At 42.7% G+C, this 10,354-nt stretch overlaps 1 long non-coding RNA gene across 1 annotated transcript; it reads right to left on the bottom strand.

Moving 5' to 3' along the window:
• Positions 1–8,697: 8,697 nt before the first annotated feature.
• On the bottom strand, positions 8,698–10,263 carry LOC308581686. Its single transcript, XR_014005157.1, has 2 exons — positions 10,075–10,263; positions 8,698–8,908 (listed from the first exon to the last, which is right to left on the bottom strand). It is a non-coding gene; the product is annotated as an uncharacterized lncRNA (long non-coding RNA).
• Positions 10,264–10,354: the final 91 nt, after the last annotated feature.

Genomic DNA, 10,354 nt, shown 5'->3' with positions numbered 1-10,354 from the left:
ATGATCCACCAAGACCCTTCTCATGTTTGTAAGCAGCACACAAGTCCATAGACATGTATATTTTCTGCAGTGATGCCTAGTGGTCCACCATCAATCCTAGTTGCAGGGTTTTTTTTTAATTAATCTGCATTTGCCACCATAAACCTAATGAATAGAGTTGTAAATCACACCCCAACATGGGTTGGGCAGGGGGAATGCTCCCCTCAAATATAGGATGGCTATTTCTAAAATCACATCTTCCCCACCAGGAAGCGCTGGATAATGGTAGGTAGGATTTAGTGCAACCACATTTGGGATATATTGAGGATTAGTCTGTCAAAGAGATTCTGCGGTGCTGAGAGGCAAAGAAGGAAGCAAGCATATTGTCCTTATAGGTATAAGAATTATTAAACTGCAAATGAGAAGGGAGGACAGATTAAAGTTATAGTGGCAAAACCCTCTCTGGTAGCAATTATTCCTCTTATCACTATCCAGGGCGATGACCTGCTGTACAAGTTGCAGATAGGGAAAACTCAGGCAGAGCAATGCTAAATGCAATATTGACACAAGAGGCCGTTTTTTCTGGAAAACAGCCTTCAGGGTTTGCTGACATCCTGGTTCACGGAACTCTGTACTTCTAAGCAGGTGTGGCCTTGAGGAGTTCAAACAATTGGCCATGGAGTTGTATCCTTCCCACTAAATATTACTTCAGATCGAATCAAGGTTTTTGGCTGCTTAGAGGTCTGTGTAAAGAAACAGGGGGGGAAACACCTCATTTATTCCTGAGCAAATGACCCAAAGAACCAGCATAGACTGTTCTTGTGCTTCTAGCATCACCTTGATCTGCCGAAATCAGCAGATGACACTATCCTGCAAGGAGATAAATATTAGCACCTGCAAATATTTGAACTTGGAGGATAACTGAGTGCAGAGCTGGCAAGTTAATTATATAGATGCTCCTGAAAAATAATCTAATCATGGAATCTGAAGGTGGGGTGCAAAGGCCCCCTCCCACAACCCCTAAAAGGTGCCTCTTAAATGGAGCTTCTCTAACTCAGCTTCCCTCATGGCTAAGAAATCAGGATTCAATGTTTTCCCAGCATTCCATATTTCACTGCACAGACATACTGCCCTTATATTTACCACTTTAAGCATTTTACTCATTCCAGCAATGAGCCTACAAGGAATTAAGAAAGAACAGAACAAATTAAAGGTAAGTTACATTCTCTTTCAGGGTGCCAACTTGACTAAAATATGGGGGGGGGCAGATAAGCCCTGCCCCACATGGTGGGGTGCACACACACCATTTGAATGACAATGTCCATCAACTGGGGGGCAGGGGCAAAGAAAGAAAGAAGAAGAAGAAGAAGAAGAAGAAGAAGAAGAAGAAGAAGAAGAAGAAGAGTAGTAGTAGTAGTAGTAGTAGTAGTAGTAGTAGTTTGGGTTTGATATCCCACTTTATCAATACCCGAAGGAGTCTCAAAGTGGCTAACATTCTCCTTTCCCTTCCTCCCCCACAACAAACACTCTGTGAGGTGAGTGGGGCTGAGAGACTTCAGAGAAGTGTGACTAGCCCAAGGTCACCCAGCAGCTGCATGTGGAGGAGCGGAGACGCGAACCCGGTTCCCCAGATTATAGATTTCTTAAGTTTCCACAAATCCTAACATCACTGGATGCAAGAATTTTGACCTATGGCAAGAAAAGATAATTCAGCACGCATTATCTTCGTGAAGCCACTATGAGCATACAGGATAGCAGAGGTTTTTTCTTGTTTCATCACATCTACAGTACACTGAGGGTTCCACAAAACAATTTAAAAACCTTTGTGGAACCTTTAAAAACTAATAAATGTTTGTTGCATCAGGATTTGTAAGCCAAAGCCCTTTGCATCAGATGCATGGAATATTATAGTCACCTAGCTTTTCCATCTTTGTGTGTATCTTAATAGACAGAAGGGGAATGTTATTATGAAGGAAAAGCAGAAGATCCAGCAATTCAACAGATAGGTGTCCCAACACTACACTGAGCAGAAATACAAACAAGAGTAAAAGATTTATTCAGAGTGGTGAGTGTAGCCCACTTCCAATTGGCGTTGCTTTAACCCTAGCCCTTTTCCCTGGAATTTAGATATTTTGTTTTCTCACTTTCTACTGAGAATTCAGAAAACATTGCCAAATCGTTGCCTTTCTGTGTTTTGCTTTGTTTTAGCTGACTTGTGTGACCTTTCTTCCAAAAGTAAAAGAAATGTGATTGCAGCACCAGCCTTCCCATTGTGGAGTGACAATGTGCTTTTGAGGCTTTTAAGGGCTACTATACTTTTACAAAAACCTACTAGTTCTGCCTCTTGTAGTCTTTCTGTTCACTTCAGCTGGGATGAGTGATTAACGATACCACACCTCTATGTTACTTCCAGGTGTTAATCAGGAAGGGGAGGACCGATTTCCCCCCCAAAAAATTAAAAAATTGAAAAGCACCCTTTGCTACAAAGGAAATAAAAAATGGAGGGGGCTAATAATTAAAGCACCATCTTCTTGTGGGGAGCAGGAGTTGATTGATAACGGGACATTTCATTTGTATTTCCCCAACCATACCAAACAGAGAACTATGAAAAGAGATGAAGCTGCAAGAGAAAACATTTAATTAACATAGTAGTGGGGTTTTCTGAGAAGGCTTCCTTGTGAGTAAATGCAGAAGGATCTTGGCTGGTGCTAGAATGATTGATATAGCACTATATTAAGTGTTGAGAGTAATCCCTGTTTTACTTCCCTTTGCAGATAATTGTGGGGAAATGCCCCTTAATTGCGAAAAGCCTTTAAGTAAGGAAGCAACCCAATTATCAATTGGCAAAGCAATATGATTAATGCCAAGACATAACCTTAAGAAGGGACAATAGCTTTCTGTGGGGAGCGTGCCACTATTAGCTGAAAGGCATTACTTATGGTTTGCAAGGGGGGAAGGGACAAGAGCTTTTAAAATAATAATTATGTCATATAAGGCGTCTTGGTTCTCACTGACTCACTCATTTGGTCTGATTATTAGGAAGAGGAATGACATTTTTGTACAGCTCATAATCAGAAAATAGAAGATTCCTGCTTAGTGTGTGTGTCTTTTTTTTTTAAAAAAAAGATACCTTAAATGTTTAAGATAACCTTTGTGAAAAAAACCGAGGCTTTTTTATTAGGAATTATAGGTGCAGAAATACCAAAGGAGCAGAAAAGACTATTTAAGTACGCAGTGATGGCTACGCAGATGCTTTTTGCCCAGAGATGGAAGAAAGATAAAGTTCCAACCAGAGAAGAATGGATAATAAAGGACTACACCAAAATGGCAAAAATGACCGGGAAGATCAGAAACCAAGAAGATATAAACTTTAATAAGGAATGGGGAAAATTTACAGAATATTTAGGAGAACACTGTAACCAATTAAAAACTTTGCAGGATTTTAATAGCACTTGTAATGTAACAAAAACTAGGGTATAAAAAGGAAGTTAAAGAAAAGATAGATTACATTATGTGATGCAGTTGACAATGATAAACCATGGAAACCATGGAGTGGCATAGGGAAGTCCAAGGATTCAGGGAATCCTATATAATATGTATGATTTTGATTTATATTTGAATGCAAATGTTATTTGTAAAACTGAATAAAGATATATATTAAAAATGCAATAAATGAATAGTAGAAGAAATTTTAAAATGGAACCGTAATTGCTTACCCATTATCTCTGCTGCCTTATACAAGTCAGACCATTGGTCCATCTAGCTCAGTATTGTCTACATGGGACTGGCAGTGGCTTTCCAGGGATTCAGGCAGGAAATCTTTCCCAGCCCTACCTGGAGACAACAGAGATTGAACTCAGGACCTTTGACATGCAAAGCAGATGCCCTACCTCTGAACTACAACCCTTCCACAGTGAGCTATGGCCACCCTAACCCTTAGGAACATACAGGTGAAACTCAAAAAATTAGAATATCATGGAAAAGTTCATTTATTTCAGTAATTGAACTTAAAAGGTGAAACTAATATATGAGATAGACTCATGGCATGCAAAGCGAGATATGTCAAGCCTTTATTTGTTATAATTGTGATGATTATGGCATACAGCTGATGAAAACTCCAAATTAACAATCTCAGAAAACTAGAATATTGTGAAAAGGTGCAGTAGCTATTCAATCCATAACACCTGCAATGGGTTCCTGAGCCTTTAAATGGTCTCTCAGTCTGGTTCAGTAGGAAGCACAATCATGGGGAAGGCTGCTGACCTGACAGTTGTGCAGAAAGCCATCATTGAGACCCTCCATAAGTAGGGAAAGCCTCAAAAGGTCATTGCAGAAGTTGGATGTTCCCAAAGTGCTGTATCGAAGCACATTAATGGAAAGTTATGTGGAAGGGAAAAGTGTGGAAGAGAAAGGTGCACAAGCAGCAGAAGAGGATTGTCAGGAAAAGACCATTCAAATGTGTTGGGGACTTTCACAAGGAGTGGACTGCGGCTGGAGTTAGTGCATCAAGAGCCACCACACACAGACGGATCCTGGAGATGGGCTTCAAATGTCTGAATTACTGAAATAAATGAACTTTCCCACGATATTCTAATTTTTTGAGTTTCACCTGTAGGAAGCTGCCCTATCTAGCCTCAGTATTGCCTACACTGGCTGGCAGCAGCTCTCCAGGGTTTCAGGCTGGGTTCTCTACGGGATTGAGCCTGGGATCTGATGCATGCAAAGGAGATGCTCTACTGTTTGGCTATGGCTGTTCCCCTAACATAGGAGGCTGCCTTATACCAAGTCAGGCCTGGGCTCCATCCAGTTCAGTGTTGTCCGCACTGGCTGGCAGCAGCTCTCTAGGGTTTGATGCAGGTAATAATTCTGGGGATCGAAACTGGGACCTTCTGTGTGCAAAGCAGATGTATCTTACTTTCAAACTTGTCTCCTTTACAGATCTTCTTTAATGAGATTTTAACTTCCATGATGATGATGATGATGATGATGATGATGCCTTACTGGATCAGGCCAATGGCGCATCCTGTCCAGCATCTTGTCAGCGCTTGTCAAATTCAGCCTAAGGAATAAGAAGCCGCAGAAGCAGCCCTAGCTTGGCCTCACTGAACTCCCTTGAAGCTTACGAAGAATACACTCTTATGTGGGCTCAGTGCAGTCAGGAGCCTGGGCTGTTCACAGTTATGTTCAGCAGCATCCCTGTCCATTTAGGTCCCCAAAATTCTGTAAATTAGATTCCAGCCCAGAATAGCCTGGCCTGGCCTGAACCCCACAAGAGTCAAAGTGCCCTGTGTAACCTCTAGAGAGGACAATCGAGCATAGGAGCGTGCAGTTAGTAGTCCTTTCAGCCCAGTTCTCTGTTTATTTTTAACTGCTGAAAAATGGCTGGAAGAAAATAAACACCCAGAGTGTTCATTGGAAGAGATGCGGTAATTCACTGACAACCATCTCAAGCTCACACTCTCTACCCTACCAGCTTAGTGGGCTGTTCTATACACAGAAAAGAGAGGAGAGGAGTTCTGTTCTATTCCAGGTATACAAGCTGGGTTTGCAACAAGCAGCTGCTTTGTGGAGTGCTCCTGAACATATTTTTTTAGCCAGACATGCCCTTTTCCAGAATACTCCATTCCGTCCGTAGTAGCCATGATGGCTGTGCACTGTTATCCACTGCCAGAGGCAGTAATGCATGCCAGATTTAGGGCAGTGCCGGCACTTCCCCTGCACAGGGTGCTGAGCTGAGGGGACACAAAATAATAAAACCTATATTTATAAGGGTACCTACTGAGAAGATCCACAAGAAAGCCATTGTACCAAAAGAATTATTGTGAAAATGAGAAATATTGGGGGGGGGCAGGCACCAAATTTTGTCTTCATTCAGGGCGCGATATTACCAAAGTCCACCCCCAGTGCAATAATCTTTCTGAATACCAGTTGCTGGAAGCCACTGGAGGGGAGAAGGCTCTTGTGGTCAGATCCTGCTTGTGGGTTTCCTACAAGCATCAATGCTGGAATAATAATCATACCTTTATTGTCAATGTACAACCTGTGCACAATGAAATAAACCAAGCCTAACTGAGCCTCCCTCCCTCCCCACCCAAACACTCAATCTCTTTGCACTCTGTGTGCTTATCGCACAACACACCACCTCGCAAGTCAGTTGCGCTATGTTATTTTCCGTTCAACAGCCTAACAGCCCACGGACAGAAGCTATTTTTTAGCCTGCTGGTACAACTGATTATACTTCTATATCTCCTGCCCGAGGGTAGAAAATTAAAGAGGTGATGTCCAGGGTGTGAGTCATCCCTGAGAATTTTTCTCACTCTCCTAAGGCAACGATCCATTGAGATGTCATCTAGCGGACTCAAGGGACAGCCCATGAGATCATCTGCTGTATTCACCACCCTCTGTAGAGACTTTCTGTCCGTGGCCGTCAAGCCAGCATATGTAATGCTGGAGAGCCACTGCCAGTCGGTTTAGAGTCCAGACATGGCCAAATTCGGCCCTCCAGCTGTTTTGGGGACTACAATTCCCATCATCCCTGACCACTGGTCCTGTTAGCTAGGGATCATGGGAGTTGTAGTCCCAAAACATATGGCGGGCCGAGTTTGGCCATGCCTGGTTTAGACAATAGTGAGCAGCGGCTCTCCAGTATTTCAGGTAAGAATCTCTCCCACCTCTACCTGCCAATGCGGGGGATCGAACCTGCAACCTTCTGCTTGCAGGGCAGATGCTCACACACTGAGCTCTAGCCCTTCCCTGTGGACCAGAAGTCAAAAGCCTACGAGAGACTCCCTACATGACTAAGTATATCACCAGGAAGGATGCTTCTAGCAGGGCCGCATGCCACTTCTCTGTGGTGACATGAAGCAGGACCTTTCATGTAGCAGCACAAGTGTTACTGAATGCCGTCCCAGCAGATACCACACAAGCCTTCGGGATTTTGGTGCCTGTTGAATGTATTTTCTTTTTCATCCCATCATTTTTATTCCACCTGACTTGGTCACTGTTCATTTTGGAACAGTAGAAAGTTAGTGAAAGTGTTTTTTATCTGATGGTGATATTGCATTGTATTGAGATTCTTTTTAATACAAAGCTATTAAGACGTTTTCTAAACCAATGGTTGAATATAGAGCTGCCTCATCATGCAGAAACTCAATCCAGGGTAACTAAGCTGTGGCCCTCCAGAGGCAGCTGGACTCCCAACTCCTTCAGCCCCGGCCAGCATAGCCAATGGTAGGGAATTATGGGAGCTGTAGTCCAGCAACACTGTGAGCGCCACAACTTAGCCACCCTGATCTAAATCTTTAAATGTCCACACACACAAACAAAACACCGAGCTAATGTCCTCTCCACCTCTCTCTTTCCTCATCTCTCTCCTTTTCTCTCTCTCCCTCTCTGCTAAGAGGAGACTACATCCCAACATCAGATGACATCCTGTGGCAGATTTGGGCAGTGCACTTGTTAGAAGTGGAACAGCTTTTCTGAAATCCACTGAGGGAGGTTTCCGCAACAAAACAGCAAGGTCCCTTCCTGTGTCACACACCCCTATTGACATTTCAGGAACAAAGTTTAGGAAGCTGCCAGAAAATGACTTTGGAGCAAGGACAGGGATCGTTTTTGGTGCCTACTGAAGACCTTTCTCTCCCAACAAGACTTTTAAGTGGGCATCTTTCTCAGTCTGCATCTATACTTGAATTGTTTTTAGATTTTAAAAAAATTATTTTGTTTTGTGTGTTTGCTGCCCTGGGCTCCTTCAAGAGAAAAGGTGTGATATTATTTTTGATAATGATGAAGCTGTCTGAAGGATCAGATGTTAGTATCAGATACACCCACGTCACCATGGTTTTTATGCATTTATTATATTTTTGTTAAGCTTATCTGATGTTATAAATATGTGCACATTTGGTCAGTTTGCTTGCCCACCCTTCAATATTGCCCTGGCCCCTGCCTTATGAACACATTGGGGGGTAAATCTTTATTTAAATAAACATTCCTAATTTGACCCTTAAAGAAATTTCAGACTTTATTGCCCTATCAAAGTCCTGAGGTTGCTGAAGATTTATTCCCATGTTATGATAAATGTTTTATTTATACATATATAGCATACCTGGAGGTTTCACAGTTTGAACCCATCCAACAAATACTGCTACCCCATTATGTTTCAGAGGCAGCACGCAGCGCCTCCTTCAGACCTCCCAGAAAATCCTACAGTTCTGACCTTGTTCTCAAAACGTCTCAAGTAGTAACTACCAACTGCCTCCTTTCTTCATATCTTCTATAGACCAAATTAGCACATTCCTTAGGATGTGCTAGGGGCATCCCATTTTCCTGGCCATGGATGCAGTCCATCAATAATCTTCATAACAGAAGAGAATCTATCAGGCTAACCGTGTGACCAGTTTGGCTATTTTAGCAGTCTTGTCTTAAACACACAAGAATCACTGGATGAGAAGGGAGCCTGGGAGTCATTTAGATCTACCCCCAAACCCATAACAATATTGTGTTGGCCTTGTTTTTGTTTTTTAAAGCTAAGATTCCCAACAATCTTAATCAGATTTCAGAGCGTCCATCATCTGTCAGGAACTGCAGCTTTATACTATTATTCTTCAATTCCTAGTCCTCTTGAGTTTAAACATTTTTAAAGCATTTCCTACATTTATAGGATCATTTTTTTATTGTTATTTCTGCATTGGAAACCCTCACCATGACAAAGTAGTGATGTATGTGTACTTGGATGAATTTCTTTAATTCTCACTGATGAATGCCACGGGACGTCTGTGCAGCCTAAACAGATGTTTGGTGTGTTGTTGTTTTCAGAGTTCCACAATCAGCCTCCTTTCTCTCCTTGCTTGTTCCATTCACTCGTTTCACAGTTTGCTGGCTCTAGTATCTGAGTAACCAGCAATTACAGGAAGCGATGCCTCTGTGACAACTAAATGAAAGTTTAGAGTTTTGTTTTGATTTTTCAAAGAACAAATTGTACCATTTATTTTATACCATACTGAGCTTCTGCAGGGTCCACAAAATCATCTGGAACATAATTGGCATATGACAGGAAGTGTTGTTTTGAAAAGCTCAGGCACCAGCCTCCGCAATATGAAGGGGGAGGAATGCAGGGCTAGGAATAAATAACAAGGACTTGGGGCTTCAAATACATAGAGCTGTATCCAACTCTCTAGCAGCACAGCCAGACTTCTGTTTCCTCTCCTCACTCACACCCCAAATTTGTTCCAGAGAGTCCCCCAACTCTCTAAAGCTGAATTTGACAGCACACAGGAGAGGGGCTGGAAGGGACAGGAAAGTCATCGCCAACATGCGCATGGGTATCTGCTGCACCACTGAATATGGCTCACAATTACTGCCTTGAACTTGAGCCCTTTCTTTGTGCCATTTATTGCAGGACTTTAAAGGTAAAGGATCCCTGGATGGTTGTTGTTGTTGTTGTTGTTGTTGTTGTTGTTGTTGTTGTTGTTTAGTCGTGTCTGACTCTTTGTGACCCCATGGACCAGAGCACGCCAGGCACTCCGGTCTTCCACTGCCTCCCGCAGTTTGGTCAAACTCATGCTGGTAGCTTCGAGAACACTATCCAACCATCTTGTCCTCTGTCGTCCCCTTCTCCTTATGCCCTCAATCTTTCCCAACATCAGGGTCTTTTCCAGGGAGTCTTCTCTTCTCATGAGGTGGCCATGGTCCATGGGGTCACAAAGAGTCGGACACAACTAAACAACAACAACAACAAATATGCTATATGGTAATTTATGGACCTAATAGGCATCTAAAGCCATTTGCACATGGAGAATGTAGGCACCCTATATATAGAAATGAGCAAACCAGTGATATTTTAGGGAGCAGGCCTGCAGGCGGGGCCCATTACTTACATCAAAGGAGCCTACTCAACACAAAACACTGTTGCTGTATGTAGGTTTTATTTTATTTCTTTTTTATCTTATATTTTGGAAATGTACACCCATTTTTTTCCCTTTAAATTTTTTTGGGGGCCCCAAGAGAGTGGGGCTCTAAGCTACAGACTGTTTAGCTTATACGTAAATCCGGCTCTCATTGCATCTTCTGGGGGACCGGATTTCACAGGTTACGTACCTAATGCGTAAAAAGGTAGCTTTGTTTTGTCTATCCTGCGTCTACCGCTCCTCTCAGTTCAATGAATGACACACACAGAGACCGAGTTCTAGTATTACCAAATTATTATTATAACGAAAAAGGGGCTGTTAAAATTCGAAGCAAGGAAAGCCTGCCTCTCCACTGCTGCGCCCCTCTGCGCAGTGCCCAGCTTGGCCAACCATCCCTCCGGAACGACGCGGCGCTTCTTCCTTTTATGACGTCAGCATCTCCCGGCAACGGGAGAGAATGGTTGCCTTGG

The sequence above is a fragment of the Podarcis bocagei genome (genome assembly GCF_964188305.1).
Source record: "Podarcis bocagei genome assembly, chromosome: 2".
Taxonomy (NCBI): domain Eukaryota; kingdom Metazoa; phylum Chordata; class Lepidosauria; order Squamata; family Lacertidae; genus Podarcis; species Podarcis bocagei.
Note: the sequence above shows the minus strand (reverse complement) of the source record. Positions and strands in the feature narration are given on the sequence as shown.